Source organism: Pongo abelii, chromosome 4 (genome assembly GCF_028885655.2).
Source record: "Pongo abelii isolate AG06213 chromosome 4, NHGRI_mPonAbe1-v2.0_pri, whole genome shotgun sequence".
Lineage (NCBI taxonomy): Eukaryota > Metazoa > Chordata > Mammalia > Primates > Hominidae > Pongo > Pongo abelii.
In genome coordinates this window covers 174851106-174870701 of record NC_071989.2, presented here as the reverse complement: position 1 = coordinate 174870701, position 19596 = coordinate 174851106, and the positions used below count along the sequence as shown (strand labels likewise).

General features: G+C 38.1%; 1 long non-coding RNA gene across 1 annotated transcript in view; it reads right to left on the bottom strand.

The window, feature by feature from the left end:
• The window catches only part of LOC129059610 (uncharacterized), a 1962070-nt gene that overhangs the window by 237278 nt on the left and 1705196 nt on the right, over window positions 1-19596 (bottom strand). The gene's annotated exons all lie outside the window — the stretch shown is intronic.

Genomic DNA, 19596 nt, shown 5'->3' with positions numbered 1-19596 from the left:
AACCTGAGTAATGGCACCAACCTATGGACAAGTCATGTATATTTGCATAGGTTTTGGAAATCAGCTTCCAAAACCAGTCTTCACTTAAAACTGAGCCGCTTATAATTCTGTTCCCAGCCAAGTGTTCATTCTTTCTTCTTTTCCTTAATGCCCACCTCCCCCATACCACATCTTCCCTAAATATTATCTCTTGGAGTATAAACTATACTGTTAATTTCTTTGAAATAAATACATTTTATAACAACAGAAACAACCACCTCAAATTTGTTTCTGTAAAATAGCCTCAAAAGGGTCATCTTTTGCATATTTTCAAAGTGGAGCACTCTCAAGCTAAAGTCTGTGCCTCTGAACTACTTCACTTATGTTTGAAGTTACCACAAGACAATAGATATTAATAGTTTATTGACTCACAAAGCATGTCTAACATAATTCACTGAAGTGACCCCTACAAGAACCAAGGAGAAGCATTGCCCTAAGAAAAACTGTCAAGTTTACCCTTAGAGATCTGGGAAGCACATGTTTCAAAGCTTTAGAATAGCTATTTGATGATCTCTACGAATAGCCATCAAAGATTCAAAATTACTGAGGTCCATGCTTCTAGGAACTTACGAGATAATTACTGAAAATGAAAAAACATTTAAAACTCATGTGAAAATATTTCATCAGATAGAATCTAAAATATTCAGCTGTTAATTTAGCACTGGAAACACAGCAATTCATAGGTATCAGAACACACACACGCACACACACACACACACACACACACAAAAGCAAGTAACAATGAATGCACAGCGAAGTATTTTAGGCTAGTGATTTGTAAGCAGCAATCTCTATTGTCATGTTCTAGTAAGTTTAATTTTTTTTTAAAATTGAACAAATCTTACACAAACCAATTGAATCTGATGCTCTAAAGGTGTGGGTTGAGGGCTTGCACTTTGGAAAATTTCCCATGTGATTCTGATGTGCCCCATTAAAATCACCGGGCTCCTAAACTAGAAAGTGGTATTCTCCTTGAGCGAGCAAGAGATAGCAGACCAACAAAGTTCTCTTGATGAGCCAGTCCTACAATCTCACTTGGTCACCATTATTATTGTTTAAAAAATTGTTACCAAGCAAAACAATTTAATGTTTCTTAGCTATTCCTGTTGCTGGCAGTGGACAGAAAAAGACAGGAAACTGGTAGGAACATGATTTTCTCTCTCTGGGCAACTTGCTGATGAGAGTGATCTCGGGCCCTACTCTGAGAGATAGAACACAGAGCTCAAAAGACTTGTGAATGGGATCCGTGCAGCAATCCACATGCAAAACACAACTATGCAGAAAAATAGCATTTTTCACACATTCAAATGAATTTGTTTCTGAAAGTCATGGGAATCCAAACCAAATTTTCTGCTATGCTATCCCACATGGCTGCAAATTTGGCTGCTGTGAAAATTTGTTTGGTGAGTATATTATATCTTCTCTATTCTTTTTCATAATCCATATTCATACTTTTTGCTACTATAATTATTTAGTAAAGTGTATCGAGGTTCACATTCTTACAGTAATTTTAAATCCCCCCTATACATTAATAAGTTGCTACCAATAGTAGCGGTCATTAAATTTCTTGTTGATATTTCTAATCTACTTAAATTCATTTTAATTTGTTGATCTTATGACAACACTTTGTGGCCTTTTGGAAATTACTTCAAATATCTTCACAGTTTTGTGAATTGTAATATTTTTCAAGAGGTAGTTCACATACATATTTCATATACCATATGGACAAATTCAAAATATTCTATCAAATGAGAGAAACAAGAAATACTATTCTTTTTTTATAAATCAGGCAGACTCCCAAGGCTGAGTAGGCTCAGGGAGACTCCTAATGCAATTCAATGGCAACATCTTTCAAGATACTTTTTAAGATTAAACTCATGAATTCCTTAATTTATCTTGAATTCTTAAATATTCATCTTCTGATACATTAAGGTAGTTATAATATTTACAAATATGTCAGAATTTGGAATATACATTATATATATATAAATTAGTGCAATTATTATACATCTATCTTTTACTTTGTGCCTTATCGCTATACATTCTTAACCCTTAGTTGTCGCTGTCACGTTTTGAATTGTACTACTATACCGGAAACTGACAAAATTTTATATGAATGTTCAACAGGTTAAATTAAATGTATGAAAGTCAAATATAAAAAGTAATTATAAATAAATGTAGCAGTGAACTTGGGAAGTGAACTTAGATTTAACTTCTCTTTTCCTACTAGTGAGCGTTTCAAAGCAGGATGGCTTCTAATCATCAGCAATCTGCAAAATATTTTTGTTATAATCTTTTCTTACTAGCCAATTAAGTTTGGATATCTTAATTACATATTGTGCTTGCAGACCTTGAACTGGAGTTTAATCTCTACAAATAAGGTTAAGTGTGAGAAAGTTAATGTCTCCTTGTCCTTATCTGTTCATAGCCTACTTGGAATAATAAAGGAAGGTCCAGTACCAATGATGTAAGATGGGGATTCTAAATACCATTGAAACCTTTCTCTGAATTCCATTTTGATTGGGGTGGCTACCATATTACATTAGGAATGAGATGGCACTGCTGGGCCAAGGTTTTAAAAATTATTGTAATTTGGAGGTTATGGAAATTTTCTGACAGTTTCTCATTAGGTTGGTGCACAAGTAATTAGGTTTTTGCCATTATTTTCAATGGCAAAACTGCAATTACTTGTCCATCAACCTAATAGTATTTTGTAACTTTAATTAAAATTTTTGTTACTTATTTTGTAGATTTAATTGAGTTAAAGATCTGAAAATGAGATCATTCTGGATTTAGAGGCCATCCTGGATTTAGGGTGGTCCCTAAATCCAGTGACCTGCATCATTATATGGAAAGGAGAGGAAGGTTTGACACACAGGTACACAGTGAAAAGAAAAGCATGCATGACTTTTAGGTAAAGTGATGTCAAAAGAACATCAAAATAGCCCAGTATTCCACTAACCAAATTCTCTCCCTCTGTTGAATTATTAACATATTTTTCCTGAGAGCCTGTAGGGATTCATAGAACATACTAATATATTTAGTAATATAATATATTCAGATATGTTATCTGAACAGCTGAAGGGAGGAGTTGGAAGAGCAAAAAATTAATTAATTAATAACTCATGCTTATTGATTTACAAGGAGTTAGTTCTGAGTTCTACTATAAATATGACCTGATCATTCTAATTGTCGAATTTCCCTCTTATTAGCTTTTTTTTTTTTTTAGATCATATGGGAAATACTCACTTAAATGAAATTTATTGTTTGAAATGCATGCCACTTTTCATATGAGTGTAAGCTATTTGATCCCACAAAAGCGAAGTCTTTTTCTTGATAAGTATTAACATTTCACAGATGAGTTCTGGCAAAATGGCTGAATAGGAAAAATTCCAGTCTGCATCTCCCAGTAAGACCAATGCAGAAGGCAGATGATTTCTGCATTTCCAACTGAGGCACCCTGTTCAACTCAATGGGACTGGTTAGGCAGTGGGTGCAGCCCATGGAGGGCAACCAGAAGCACGGAGGGGCATCACCTCACCCAGGAAGTGCAAGGAGCGAGAGCCTCCCTTTCCTAGCCAAGGGAAGCCGTGAGGGACTGTGCTATCCAGCCCAGATACTGTGGTTTGCCCATGGTTTTTGCAATCTGCAGACCAGGAGACTCCCTCGTGTGCCTACACCACCAGGGTCCCAGGTTTCAAGCACAAAACTGGGTGGCTGTTTGGGCAGACACTGATCTAGCCATAGGAGTTTTTTTTTTTTGCCCCCCCATACCCCAGTGGCATCTGTAACCCAGGGGAGACAAAACCATCCACTCCCCTGGAATGGGGGCTGAAGCCAGGGAGCCAAGTGGTCTCTCTCAGTAGGTCCCATTTCCACAGAGCAAGCTAAGAACAACTGGCTGGAAATTCTAGCTGCCAGCACAACGGTCTGAAGTCAACCTGGAACTATCAAGCTTGGTGCCAGGAGGGGTGTCTGCCATTACTGAGGCTTGAGTAGGTGGTTTTCCCCTCACAGTAATAAGGACTGGGTGGAACTCAACACAGTGCAGCAAAGCAGCTGTGGCCAGACTGCCTCTCTGAATTCCTCTTCACTAGGCAGGGAATCTCTGAAAGAAAGGCAGAAGCACCAGTCAGGCGCTTATAGATAAAACTCCCAACTCCCTGAGACAGAGCACCTGGGGGAAGGGGCGGCTGTAGGTGCAGCTGCAGCAGACTTAAACGTTCCTGGCTGCCAACTCTGAAGACAGCAGAGGATCCTGAAAAGGAGGGTCCTCTCAACACAGTGCTTGAGCTCTGCTAAGGGACAGACTGCCTCCTCAAGTTGGTCCCTGATCCTTGTGCCTCCTGACTTTGGGAGACTTTCTAGCAGGGGCCAACAGACACCACATACAGGAAAGCTCTGGTTGGCAACAGGCGAGTGCCCCTCTGGGACGAAGCTTCCAGAGGAAGGAGCAGGCAGCAATCTTTACTGTTCTGCAGCCTCCACTGGTGATACCCAGGCAAAGAGGGTCTGGAGTGGACCTCCAACAAACTGCAAGAGACCTAAAGAAGAGGGGCCTGACTGTTAGAAGAAAAACTAATGAACAGGAAGCAATAACATCAACATCAACAAAAAGGACCCCCACACAGAACCCCATCCAAAGCTCATCAGCCTCAAAGATCGAAGGTAGATAAATCCACAAAGATGAAGAAAAACCAGAGCAAAAATGCTGAAAATTCCAAAAACCAGAATACCTCTTCTCCTCCAAATGATCACATCTCCTCTCCAGCAAGGGTACAACACTGGACAGAGAATGAGTTTGACAAAATGACAGAAGCAGGCTTCAGAAGGTGGGTAATAACAAACTCCTCTGAACTAAAGGAGCATGTTCTAACCCAATGCAAAGAAGCTAAGAACCTTGACAAAAGGTAATAGGAACTGCTAACTAGAATAATCAGTTTAGAGAAGAATATAAATGGCCTGATGGAGCTGAAAAACACAGCATGGGAACTTTGTGAAGCATATACAAGTATCAACAGCTGAATCAGTCAAGCAGAAGAAAGCATATCAGAGACTGAAGATCAACTTACTGAAATAAGGCATGAAGATAAGATTAAAGAGGATGAAAAGGAAAGAATAAAGCCTCCAAGAAATATGGGACTATGTGAAAAGACCAAACCTATGTTTGATTGTTGTACCTGAAAGTGATAGGGAGAATGAAACCAAGTTGGAAAACACTCTTCAGGATATTATCCAGGAGAACTTTCTCAACCCAGCAAGACAGGCCAACCTTTAAATTTAGGAAATACAGAGAACACCATTACGATACTCCTTGAGAAGAGCAACCCCAAGACACATAATCATCAAATTCACCAAGGTTGAAATGAAGGAAAAAATGTTAAGGGCAGCCAGAGAGAAAGGTCAAGTTACTTACAAAGGGAAGCCCATTAGACTAACAGCAGATCTCTCTGCAGATACCTTGCAAGCCAGAAGAGAATGGAAACCAATATTTAACATGCTTAAAGAAAAGAATTTTCAACCCAGAATTTCATATCCAGCCAAACTAACCTTCATAAGTGAAGGAGAAATAAAATCCTTTACAGACAAGCAAATGCTGGGGGATTTTGTCACCACCAGGCCTGCCTTATAAGAGCTCCTGAAGGAAGCACTAAACGTGGAAAGGAAAAACCCTGTACCAGCCACAGCAAAAACATACCAAAATGTAAAGACCAACAACACTATGAAGAAACTGCATCAACTAATGTGCAAAATAACCAGCTAGCATCATGATGACGGGATCAAATTCACACATAACAACATTATCCTTAAATGTAAATGGGCCAAATGCCCCAATTAAAAGACACAGACTGGTAAATTGGATAAAGAGTCAAAACCCATCAGTTTGCTGTATTCAGGAGACCCATTTCACATGCAAAGACACACACAGGCTCAAAATAAAGGAACGGAGGAGTCTTTACCAAGCAAATGGAAAGCAAAGAAAAGCAGAGGTTGCAATCCTAGTCTCTGATAAAACAGACTTTAAACCAACAAAGATAAAAAAGGACAAAGAAGAGCATTACATAATGGTAAAGGAAGCAATGTAATAAGAAGAGCTAACTATCCTAAATATACATGCAGTAAATACAGGAGCACCCAGATTCATAAAACAAGTTCTTAGAGACCTACACAGAGATTTAGACTCCCACACAGTAATAGTGGGAGAATTTAACACCCCACTGTTAATATTAGACAGATCAACGAGACAGAAAATTAACAAGGATATTCAGGACTTGCACTCAGCTCTGGACCAAGTGGACCTAATAGACCTCTACAGGACTCCCCATCCTAAATCAACAGAATATACATTCTTCTCAGCACCACACAGCACTTATTCTAAAACTGACCACATAATTGGAAGTAAAACACTCCTCAGCAAATGCAAAAGAACAGAAATCATAATAGCCTCTCAGACCACAATGCAAATTAGAACTCAGGATAAAGAAAATCACTCAAAACCGCAAAACTACATGGAAACTGAAGAACCTGCTCCTGAATGACTACTGGGCAAATAACAAAATTATGGCAGAAATAATTAAGTTCTTTGAAACCAATGAGAACAAAGACACAACGTACCATAATCTCTGGGACACGCTAAAGCAATGTTTAGAGAGAAATTTATAAAACTAAATGCCCACATCAGAAAGTGGGAAAGATCTAAAACTGACACCCTAACATCACAATTAAAAGAACTAGAAAAGCAAGAGCAAACAAATTCAAAAGCTAGCAGAAGGCAAGAAATAACTAAGATCAGAACAGAACTGAAGGAGATAGAGACATGAAAAACCCTTCAAAAATCAATGAATCTAGGAGCTGGTTTTTTGAACAGATTAACAAAATAGACCACTAGCCAGAGCAATAAAGAAGAAAAGAGGGAAGATTCAAATAGAAAAAATAAAAAGTGATAAAGGGGATATCACCACTGATCCCACAGAAATACAAACTATCATCAGAGAATACTATAAACACCTCTACGCAAATAAACTAGAAAATCTAGAAGAGATGGATAAATTCCTGGACACATACACCCTTCCCAAAACTAAACCAGGAAGAAGTCAAATCCCTGAATAGATCAATGATGAGTTCTGAAATTGAGGCAGTAACTAATAGCCTACCAACCACAAAAAGCCCAGGACCAGACAGATTCATAGCCGAATTCTACCAGAGGTACAAAGAGGAGCTGGTACCATTCCTTCTGAAACTATTCCAAACAAGAGAAAAAGAGGGAATCCTCCCTAACTCATTTTATGAGGCCATCATCATCCTGATACCAAAACCTGGCAGAGACATAACAAAGAAAATTTTAGGCTAATATCCCTGATGAACATCAATATGAAAATCCTCAATAAAATACTGGCAAACCGAATCCAGTAGCACAAAACAAAAAGCTTATCCACCACAATCAAGTCAGCTTCATCCTTGGGATTCAAGGCTGGTTCAACATACACAAATCAACAAACGTAATTCATCACATAAATAGAACCAATATAAACAAATTCTACTATAAAGACAAAGACCACATGATTATCTCAATAGATGCAGAAAAGGCCTTTGATAAAATTCAACACCCCTTCATGCTAAAAACTTTCAATAAACTAGGTATTGATGGAACATATCTCTAAATAATAAGAGCTATTTGTGATAAACCCATAGCCAATATCATACTGAATGGGCAAAAGCTGGAAGCATGCCCTTTGAAAACTGGCACAAGATAAGGATGACCTCTCTCACCACTCCTATTCAACATAGTATTGGAAGTTCTGGCCAGAGCAACCAGGCAAGAGAAAGAAATAAAGGTATTCAAATAGGAAGAGAGGAAGTCAAATTGTCTCTGTTTGCAGACGACACGACTGTATATTTAGAAAACCCCATCGTCTCAGCCCAAAATCTCCTTAAGCTGATAGGCAACTTTGGCAAAGTCTCAGGATACAAAATCAATATGCAAAAATCACAAGCATTCCTATATACCAATAACAGACAAGCAGAGAGCCAAATCATGAGTGAACTCCCATTCACAATTACTACAAAGAAAATAAAATACCCAGGAATTCAATTTACAAGGGGTGTGAAAAACTTCTTCAAGGAAAACTACAAACTACTGCTCAAGGAAATAAAAGAGGACACAAACAAATGGAAACAAATTCCATGCTCATGGATGGGAAGAATCAATATCGTGAAAATGGCCATACTGCCCAAAGTAATTTATAGATTATATGCTATCCCCATCAAGCTACCACTGACTTTCTTCACAGAACTAGAAAAAACTACTTTAAATTTCATATGGAACCAAAAAAGAGCCTGTATAGCCAAGAAAATCCTAGCAAAAAGAACAAAACTGGAGGCATCATGCTACTTGACTTCAAACTACACTACAAGGCTACAATAACCAAAACAGCATGGTACTGGTACCAACACAGATATATAGACCAAGGGAACAGAACAGAGGCCTCAGAAATAACACCACACATCTACAACCATCCGATCTTCAACAAACCTGACAAAAACAAGCAATGGGGAAAGGATTCCCTATTGAATAAATGCTGCTGGGAAAACTGGCTAGCCGTATACAGAAAAGAGTAACTGGACCCCTTCCTTCCACCTTACACAAAAAATAACTCATGTTGGATTAAAGACTTAAACATAAAACCTAAAACCGTAAAAACCCTAGAAGAAAACCTAGGCAATTCCATTCAGGACATAGGCATGGGCAAAGACTTCATGACTAAAACACCAAGAGCAATTGCAACAAAAGCAAAAATTGACAAATAGGATCTAATTAAACTAAAGAGCTTCTGCTCAGTAAAAGAAACTATCATCAGAGTGAACAGGCAACCTATGGAATGGGAGAGAATTTTTGCAATCTCTCCATCTGACAAAGGTCTAATATCCAGAATCTACAAGGAACTTAAACAAATTTACAAGAAAAAAACAACCTCATCTAAAAGTGGGTGAAGGATATGAACACTTTTCAAAAGAAGACATTTATGCGGCCAAAAAACATATGAAAAAATAGCTCATCATCACCGGTCATTAGGGAAATGCAAATCAAAACCACAATGAGATACTATATCATACCAGTTAGAATGGCGATCATTAAAATGTCAGGAAACAACAGATGCTGGTGAGGATGCAGAGAAATAGGAACACTTTTACACTGTTGGTGGGAGTGTGCATTAGTTCATCCATTATGGAAGATAGTGTGGCAATTCCTCAAGGATCTAGAACCAGCAATCCCAATACTGGGTATATACCCAAAAGATTATAAATCATTCTACTATAAAGACACATGCACACGTATGCTTATTGCAGCACTATTTACAATAGCAAAGACTTGGAACCAACCCAAATGCCCATCAATGATAGATTGGATAAATAAAATCTGGCACATATATACCATGGAATACTATGCAGCCATAAAAATAATGAGTTCGTGTCCTTTGCAGGGACATGGATGAACCTGGAAATGATCATCCTCAGCAAACTGACACAGGAACAGAAAACCAAACACCACATGTTGTCACTCATAAGTGGGAGTTGAACAGTGAGAACATATAGGCACTGGAGGGGAATATCACACAGTGGGGCCTGTCAGGGGTTTGGGGTTTGGGGAGGGATAACATTAGGAGAAATACTTAATAAAGATGATGGGTTGATGGGTGCAGCCAAACATCACGGCACATGTATTCCTACGTAACAAACCTGCACGTTCTGCACATGTATCCCAGAACTTAAGTATAATTTTTAAAAAAGAGGCTGGGCACGGTGGCTCACTCCTGTAATCCCACCACTTTGGGAGGCCAAGGCGGGTGGATCACGAAGTCAGGAGTTCGAGACCAGCCTGGCCAACATGGTGAAACCCCATCTCTACTAAAAATACAAAAATTAGCTAGGCATGGTGGTGGGCGCCTGTAGTCCCAGATACTCAGGAGGCTGAGCCTGAGTAGCTTGAAACCAGAGTCTGCTTGAAACCAGAAAGCAGAGGTTGCAGTGAGCTGAGATTATGCCACTGCACTCCAGTGTGGGCAATAAGAGTGAAACTCTGTATCAGAAAAAAAAAAAAAAAAGAAAAGAAAATTAGAAACTTAGTTCATTTGGGTAAGGTCAATAAGCATCCTGGATCCTTATGCTAAAACTGAAAAAGCCCCAGTGCATTTCAGTGCATTTAAAAAATAGTTATCTTATCCCATAATAACATACACACACACACATGCACACACACACACACACACTTTGCCAAGTATGTGAATATGAACTATTACTCTGATAAGATGTCTTATATTATAGTATTTTCCTACATACAATTTTTTTTAAGTAGGGAAACTATTAGAATTAATGAATTGATGTTAAGATTACTGATTACAAAGTGAGGTACACACACAGAACATATCAACTCTATTTCTCAACACCGGAAATATATATTAGAAAATGAAATTTTAAAAATTTAAAATATCATCAGGGATACCAACTACATAAATAATGTCTAACAAATGATGTGTACAGTACCGAAGATGCTATGATATTTTGAATAAGATTAAACAAAAACAGAATGAAGTGAAATACCTTGTGTATGAATTTTACAAAGATTCAGTATTGAAAATATCTCAAACATACTAGTTTGAGCTATCAATACAGTAAAATCCTAATCAGAATCCCAACAGAATGGTGTGTGTGTGTGTGTATGTGTGTGAGAGAGAGAGACAGACAGACAGACAGAGAAGCCTTTCAAGCTAATTCTAAAATGTATATGGAAACACAAAGAGCTAATAATAGCCAAGACAGCCTTGAGGGACCCTAGAGGGAGGGAGGAATAGCTCTTCTGGATATCAAGACTAATTATAAAGCTACTATAACTCTATAATTAAGTCAGTTTGGTATTTGCTTAATTATTATATAGACAAATGGAACATTATCAGAAAGTTCAGAGAGAGGTACATCTATATGAACAGTTGATTTATAGAAAAGATGGCCTTACAGAGAAGTGACGAAAATGAAGTTATTTTAGTAAAAGGTGTTGGTTCAATTATATCTTCATATGGAACTATAAAGTAAAATTTGACTCTATGTCACTCCATACATGATAGTAAATTCCAAGTAGATTATAAGCCTAAATTTGAAAGGCATGACAATATGCTTCCAAATTTTATCATCTTAAAGAGTAGGAAAATAGTGGCTAAATGGTAAGCACTAACTATAAACAAAAATTGACAAATTAGTGTACATGAGATTGAAAACTTATTTATCAAAAGATACCATCAAGAAAGTAAAAAACAAGCTACAGAGTGGGAGAAGATATCTATAATATATAAAACACACCTGTATGTTACTACAAAAATGACATAAATCCAAAAGATAAAAGAGCAAGTGACTGAAGTCATTTCATGAAAAAGGATATTCAAATATTTAATAAACATATTCAAATGTGCTTAACCTCATTTGCAATCAGGAAACTGCGACTTAAAATCACAATAAAATTTCACTCCATACCCACTGACAAGTCCTAGTGTTGGAGAGGATGTGAGACAACTGGAACTTATGTATTCTTGGTAGCATTGTATATTGATAGAGTCAGTTTTGAAAGTTTTGCATTATCTTCTAAAGTTTAACAAATATGTATCCTATGACCCAGTACATTCCCGACTGAAATACATTCACATGTGCTCAATAGACATGTACAAGAATATTCACAGGAAAGCATATAAAGACGTTCAGCTATATTTGCAATAAACAAAAGCTGGAGAAAACTCAGATGACCCCCTATACTAAAATGGATAAATGGTAAAGTAGTCCCCTTTTAACTGGCATTTTGCTTTCTACAGTACAAGGTATTTTGAAAGAAAGAGCAAGAAAACACTTTCAACTTTTTTTAACAGTGTATTGTTATACTTATTCTATTTAAATACCAGTTATTGTTGTTAATCTCTTACTGTGCCTAATTCATAAATTAAACTTTATCGTATGTATTATGTATAGGAACAAACATCATATATATAGGGTTTGGTACTATGTGAGGTTTCTGGCACCCACTGAGGGTCTTGGCATATATACCCTTGGGATAAGGAGGGACTGTGTACTCATACAATATTCCTTTGTATTTCAAAGTATGCTGGAAGGAAAATAACTGAAATATAACTATATGTAATAACATGGATGAATTACACAAACAACGCTAAGCAAAGATGACAGATTAAAAAACAACATGTGCAGGATTCCATTTACATCAAATTCAAGAGAAAGAAAACTAAACTGGAGAGTTAGAAGTCAAGGCAGTATCTAACTTTGGAGAAGATGAAGAGAGTAGTGATTAAGATGAATATCAAGGATAGCTTCTTGAGTACAGGCAACATCCCATCTTTTGACTTGCATGGTGGATATATGAGTATTTACTGTGTAATAATTCACTGAGATATATGTTTATTGGCACTTTTCTACATGTGTGTTATAATAAAAACATAAAATATTAGAAAATTTATGTACAATAAATACTAACCAAGTATCATTTTCTTAATATCAGACAAAACATATTTTAGGGCAAATGGAATTACCAAAGAGAAAAAGGGAATACTTGCCCTTGTATGTGTAAGAGTAGAAATGCTTATTATATCTTCAAGTAGAAATGATAAGGAATCAGCCAGATATAAGAGTCTGGAATTCATAGCAGAGGCTAGTGCAAGAAATGCAAAGTTGGGAGTCACCAGCAATAACAAACATCCATAGCAGACATATGGAAAGTATCCCTATAGCCATAGCCATAGATGAGATCAGACAGGTTGAGACTGTATCAGGATAAAAGTAGTTCAATGAGAGAGTCCGTGCAGCTCTGGTTGTTGAAGAAGAGGCCAATAAGATGAGATTGCCTGACTTCCCCATTCTTCAGTAGGTTGTATATAAAGTTGCCCCTACTTTTGCTAACATTTCCACTTAGGCAATTTTAATACATATTTTCAGATCTGCATTTGGAGAGCAATTTCATATGCTAGCTTCCAGTGTCTTCTATAGGTCTAATGTACTGTATAACTGGGATTTCTCCTATCATTACTCTCGGGTCCTCCAATCAGTAGAATGCCAGGAACATACACTGTTAACTAGAATCTTCCTCTTACTCTCCTTGAATGCTTTAATTGTTGGACCTAAAGTGCCCCAGAAGCAACCTGCCATAATCAGTACTTACGCCTCCTCCCACATGTCCCTGGGGATGCTTTCTGTCCTGGTTATTGCATTTTAATAGGGAAGCATATCACGCCTGTAATCCCAGCATTTCCGGAGGCGGAAGTGGGTGGATCTCCTGAGGTCAGGAGTTCAAGACCAGCCTGACCAACATGAGAAACCCCATCTCTACTAATAATACAAAAGTAGCTGGCTGTGGTGGCGCATGTCTGTAATCCCAGCTACTCAGGAGGCTGAGGCAGGAGAATTGCCTGAACCTGGGAGGCGGAGGTTGCAGTGAGCCGAGATCGTGCCAGGAAGCACAGGCTGGGTGAGACGGCTCAGGCCTGTAATCCCAGCACTTTGGGAGGCTGAGGCGGGTGGATCACAACGTCAGGAGATGGAGATTATCCTGGCCAACATGGTAAAACCCCGTCTCTACTAAAAATACAAAAATTAGCTGGGTGTAGTGCAGGCCTGTAGTCCCAGCTACTTGGGAGGCTGAGGCAGGAGAATCGCTTGAACCTGGGAGGCAGAAGTTGCAGTGAGCCAAAATTGCACCATTGTACTCTAGCCTGGCGATAGAGCGAGACTCTGTTTCAAAAGAAAAAAAAAAAAGGAATCATAAATACTGGGTAGGAACAAGTAGCAGTGCTTAAGCCACATCAATGCTATGTATAAGAAGACAGCACAGATGGTTAGTCTGTGTTCTGATGTAGACTGCTATTAAGTCTCTGAGTTAGGTGGCAAAAGTGTAAAGTGACTCTTTATCTGCTGCAAGTCATCTTTGATTTTGTGAGGGCAAACCTAGGTAGATATTTCTTTAGCCAGGTACCTTGACTTAAGGGTATTTCATGGGATTCATATTTCATGGGATTCCTCCTGGATACTGATTAAAAATATTTTGTAAATACTTGAGACTTTTCATCTTTAACTTTACTGTTACTCATGCTTATTCATGCTCATTTACTGCTTCTACAATATCATTTCATATCTTCTCATGTGTAACTGTCCTGGACTTCAGTTCTGCCAAACACCTGTCAAATAGGGCTTAGCAAACACAGGCCTTTTCTTGGCCTCACAATTGGCTTCTCTCCTGGAAGAGTAGTAAGTACAGGTTAAATGTAACTTACAGATTACATAAGAGGAAACAATTACTAAATTGAGAAGATGAACAGTATTGATCTTGAAAGAAATAAAATGTATGCTTTGTCTCTTTGATCCATTTTTGATTTCACACATGTGCAACAAGTAGGAAATGCTTTATAAATTGCTGAGACAAAGGAAAGGTGATCACATCCATAGGAGGCCTGACTGGGCACCTGTGGTCTAACAGGGTTGCAAGACAAAGTGTAAGTCTGGGCTCTACCGCCAAGCCGATTAGCTTCATTGGGCTGGCAATACAGCTTTCCTGAGGAGGAAACGTTTAAAAACAACCAACCTTCAAACACAACTCAAAAAGACCTTTGGGTTGAGAGCAGTGAATAAGATAAAAGATATAAAGTGATGTGAAAAGCCATGAATAGTGTAAAATATTAACAATTAATTGTACTATTTTTGGATTGCATATAGTCATAAAGTTAACCTTTATATAGGTAATATAGTCCCATAAGAACCAGTCTAAGTAATTACAGTGAACGTTGATTAGTTTTTCTCTCCAGCATCTGTTAATGCCTTTCCTTCTAATGACCCTTCAATATTCCTTCAAAGGACTGCACCCTTTCTCCAAGTGGTTCTTCTGCAGTTGACTTTACATCAGCTTAATCATTCAGCTATATAAATTATGTGGCAAATGAGCTTGTGACTAAATCATAGCCAAGGGAACATAATTTTGGATAGGATGCTGAACCAAGACTCTTCCTCTTTTCCCAATCTTTTCCCAATAAAAGTCAGCCTGAAATAATGTTATCCCAGAAACAGCTGGAAACTGTCTTGCAGCCAGGAAGGAAAATGGAGCTTACCCAGAGGAAGCAGAGATGAGGATGGATCTTGGGATATAACATGAATTCTAAATAAAGTTGCACCTGAATCTGTCACTTAAACCTGATGGAGTCCTATGGTTAAATGTGGATAGAGGTGATATCAATATTTCATTATTGCTTATGAAGAAACTGAAGCTCAGAAATGTCAAATAACTTTTCTGAATGCCATATACATATTGGACGATCCAGCTACTGAACACAGAATGATAATTTGAATTCCAAAGCCTGTTTTGGGCTCTTTACCTAGATGTGCAAAATTTATTGCTCAATATTGTGTGTGTGTGTGTAACGAATTTGGGAAGATCAGCTTTGTTGTGATGACAGAATTTAAACATTTCACATTTGGGGAATATTCTCCAAGGACAAAAATTTTAGAAATAAATGAGATAAGAAATTTTTTCCTGTTAATAGATGGATTCTCTTTACTTAAATACACACAATATTCATTCACGTGCAACTTAACCAAAATTGAACATAGAACTTAAAGAACATAAACTTTGAAAAATGAGGTGGGTGGATCACCTGAGTGAGGTCAGGAGTTTGAGACCAGACTGGCCAACATGGTGAAACCCTGTCTCTACTAAAAACACAAAAAATTAGCTGGGCGTGGTGGCGCTCGCCTGTAATCCCAGCACTTTGGGAGGTCCAGGCGGGTGGATCACCCAAGGTCAGGAGTTGGAGACCAGCCTGGCCAACATGGTGAAACCCTGTCCCTACTGAAAATTCAAAAAATTAGCCAGCTGTGGTGGCATGCACCTGTAATCCTAGCTACTCAGGAGGCTGAGGCAGGAGAATTGCTGGAACCCGGGAGGAGGAGGTTGCAGTGAGCTAAGATTGAGCCACTGCACTCCAGCCTGGGCAACAGAGTGAAACTCCACCTAAAAATATATATATATAAACTTTGAAAAATGATTTGATGTACTGAAAATTCATTTTCAATTTTATATTTACATATGAATATGTACACCTGGAAATATTTTTAATGGGACACTAAAAATGTATATTGAACTGGATCATAGTTATATTTATAAGAAATATATTACTTTAGACATTATTAGCCTTTTTTTTTCCTTTTTTTTTTTCAATTATTATTATACTTTAGGTTTTAGGGTACATGTGCGCAATGTGCAGGTTAATTACATATGTATACATGTGCCATGCTGGTGCAGTAACAACTAGTTTTATTATTATTTTGAGACAACGGTCTCATTCTGGTGCCCAGGCTGGAGTGCAGTGGTGCGATCTTGGCTCATTACAACATTTACCTCCCAGGTTCAAGCGATTCTCCTGCCTCAGCCTTCCAAGTAGCTGAGATTACAGGCATGTGCCACCACGCCCAAATAATTTTTGTATTTTTAGTAAAGACAGGTTTTACCATGTTGGCGAGGCTGGTCTGGAACTCCTGGCCTCAAGGGATCCACCCACCTCGGCCTCCCAAAGTGCTGGGATTATAGGTGTGGGCCACCACTCCAGCCCAGCCTGCTTTTGTGTTCTAGAAAGTTTTAAATTGCTAAATGATAGAGACCAGCCCAGACCAATGATGCATGTTTTGAATGATTTAGTAATTTGAGTACATATAAGCAATAATTAAGGAAAAAGTGTCAGTCTTGCATCCATTGACACTTGTATTGACTCTGATTCAGAGACTACTGATATGATACCTCTCTCTCTGTGAATCTGTTCTCTGTCTCTAGATGAATCGTAGTGGCTTGGGAATAACAAACTGTGTTGTTAAACTCACCATATGCGTTTAGATGACATGATAATGAGTCTCTGAAACACTGTAAAGTAATGCAGAAAAACCTAACAATAGAGTCATCAGTTAGACAAAATATTTCGTGAATGTTTTTGATTGATTTTGCCCAGGTAACAGCAGGAAAAGTCCATTGTGAACCATGAGACACACAACCTTCTCTGTCCACACTAAACATCAACATCAGGTAAACCTCCCAAATCTCTAGAGGAGTACACTCTGGCGTTTAAACACATACTTTTTAAAAAGCAAGGTTGTGATTGTCAGGGCTATTGAAAGCTGTTCTTCTCAGAGTCAAAAGTCAATAATCTGAAGAGAGGTTTATATTTTAGATGTTAGGTGTCAATTGTTTCTGTCAACATTGTATTTGCCAGGAAAATCTGTCAGGTAGATATGATAATGTAGCAGTTCTGAGCATTGTCTCATGTATCAAAAAAGCATGTATGGACCAGGTATTGTATCTGTTAGAGACTATAGAAAGGAAAAAGAAAAGAAAAACAAAGAATAAAACTTCAATGCTTCAATTAACTTTGTTTCCCACAGTAAAAGCACAGTCAATATTATTCAGTTATTCAAAGAAGAGTTGGAAGTACAAAGAAAGGCTCTGTATAACACAGTAGTTCCCTCATTCTCGTAGGTAGGCAGTGGTAGCTAATGAAAATTATATATATATATCATATATATGTATATATATATTATATATGTATATATATATCTTATATATGTATATATATATATCTTATATATATACACACACACATTTTTTATATATATATATATATATATATAAAGTTTTTTGAGATGGAATCTCACTCTGTCACCAGCCTGGAGTGCAGTGGTGCGATCTCTGCTCTCTGCAACCTCCGCCTCCCAGGTTCAAGCGATTCTTCTGCCTCAGCCTCCCGATTAGCTGGGACTATAGGCGCACACCACCAGGCTAAGCTAATTTTTGTATTTTTTTAGTAGAGATGGGGTTTCACCATGTTGGCCAGGATGGTCTTGATCTCTTGACCTCATGATCCGCCCGCCTTGGCCTCCCAAAGTGCTGGGATTACAGGCGTGAGCCACCGCGCCCGGGCGTGGGCTAAAAATAATCTTAAATAACAGTTGTTTCCTCTCATCTCTAAATTTGTAACAGTGAGTGCTTATAACAAAAGACAATGATGCTGCTTCTGTTTGCATATTTATAAACATAAAGGAATGAAAAGTATCTAAAAAGTCACCACCTACAACTTCAGGTAGGGATGGTTTAGGCTTCAAGTATCAAAATACCTAACTAATACTTGCTAAAGCAATATAGATGCTTATTTTCTCACACTGAAGAAGTCTGAAAAAGGCAATTACGTGATTTGTGCAGCAAACTTGTCCTCTGCTCTCATTGGATTTTCATCTTGAGCTTGTAATAACCACACGATACAAGGCACAATCCCAGCGTCACGTCTTCACACTAGTGATCTGAGGAAGGGGCAAACAGGATAGGACTTTCCCTTGTAGCAGAGAGAGCTGGATGGTCCTGCCAGGCTTGTCCTAATTAGGATTCAACCCATGGTGCTGGGCTTATTGCTGTAATGAACAAGACTGGGCCTCTCAGAGTAAGAATAAAAGGCAAAATGTCAACTTTAGGTGCCTTTTTCTGGAACCTAAAGGTTGCCATTTGCACTCCATTGGACATAACTGTGTCACATGGGTACCCTGGTGTGGGAGAGAGGCTGAAAAGTAAATATCAATAACTGGATAGTCTTTCCTGGCTTGTCCTAATTAGGATTCAATCCCTGGTGTTGGGCACATTGCTGTAATGAACAAGACTGGGGCTCCCTGAATAAAAATAAAAGGCAAAATGGCAATTGAGTAGAAAATAACCATGTCTGTAAGAGCTACCAAGGAACTATTAGACTTCTTTCTCTTCTCCGTTGTATTTCACACATCTCAACTAACTTGTTCATGAAATTGGCCTAAACTCTCAACTTGATAACTAGGGCATATAAGAAAAAAGGTGAGAGTGTGTGCAAAATCTCTCCTTTATTTAACTAATTTATACTACATTTTGGGGTAAGTTTTCCAATAAAAATATTGCAATGGGCTGAATATTGGCACCAAAACGATACGTCCACATGTGAATATCTAAACACTCAATATACCTTGTTTGGAAACCTTTGAAGGAATAATTAAGGATTTTGAAATGAAGAGATCATCATATATCATCTAGATGAGGCTGAAATCTAACTCCAAATGTCTTATAAAAGAGACAGAGGAGAAATTTGACAGAAAAGAAGGAGGCAACGTGACCCCAGAGGCAGAGATTGGAGTAATGCAGCCACCAGCCAAGAAACACGTGGTCACCGATGCTGAAATTATCATCGATGCTGAAATTTTCAAGGAAATAAATTGTTCCTAGAGCCTTTAGAAAAAAAAAACGGATACCTTAATTTCAGGCTTCTGGTCTCCAAAGCTGTGACAGAATAATTTTTTTTTTTGAGATGGAGTTTCGCTCTTGTTGCCCAGCCTGGAGTGCAATGGCACGATCTCGGCTCACTGCAACCTCTGACTCCTGGGTTCAAGCGATTCTGCTGCCTCAGCCTCCCAAGTAGCTGGGATTACAGGCATGTGCCACCACGTCTGGCTAATTTTTGTATTTTTAGT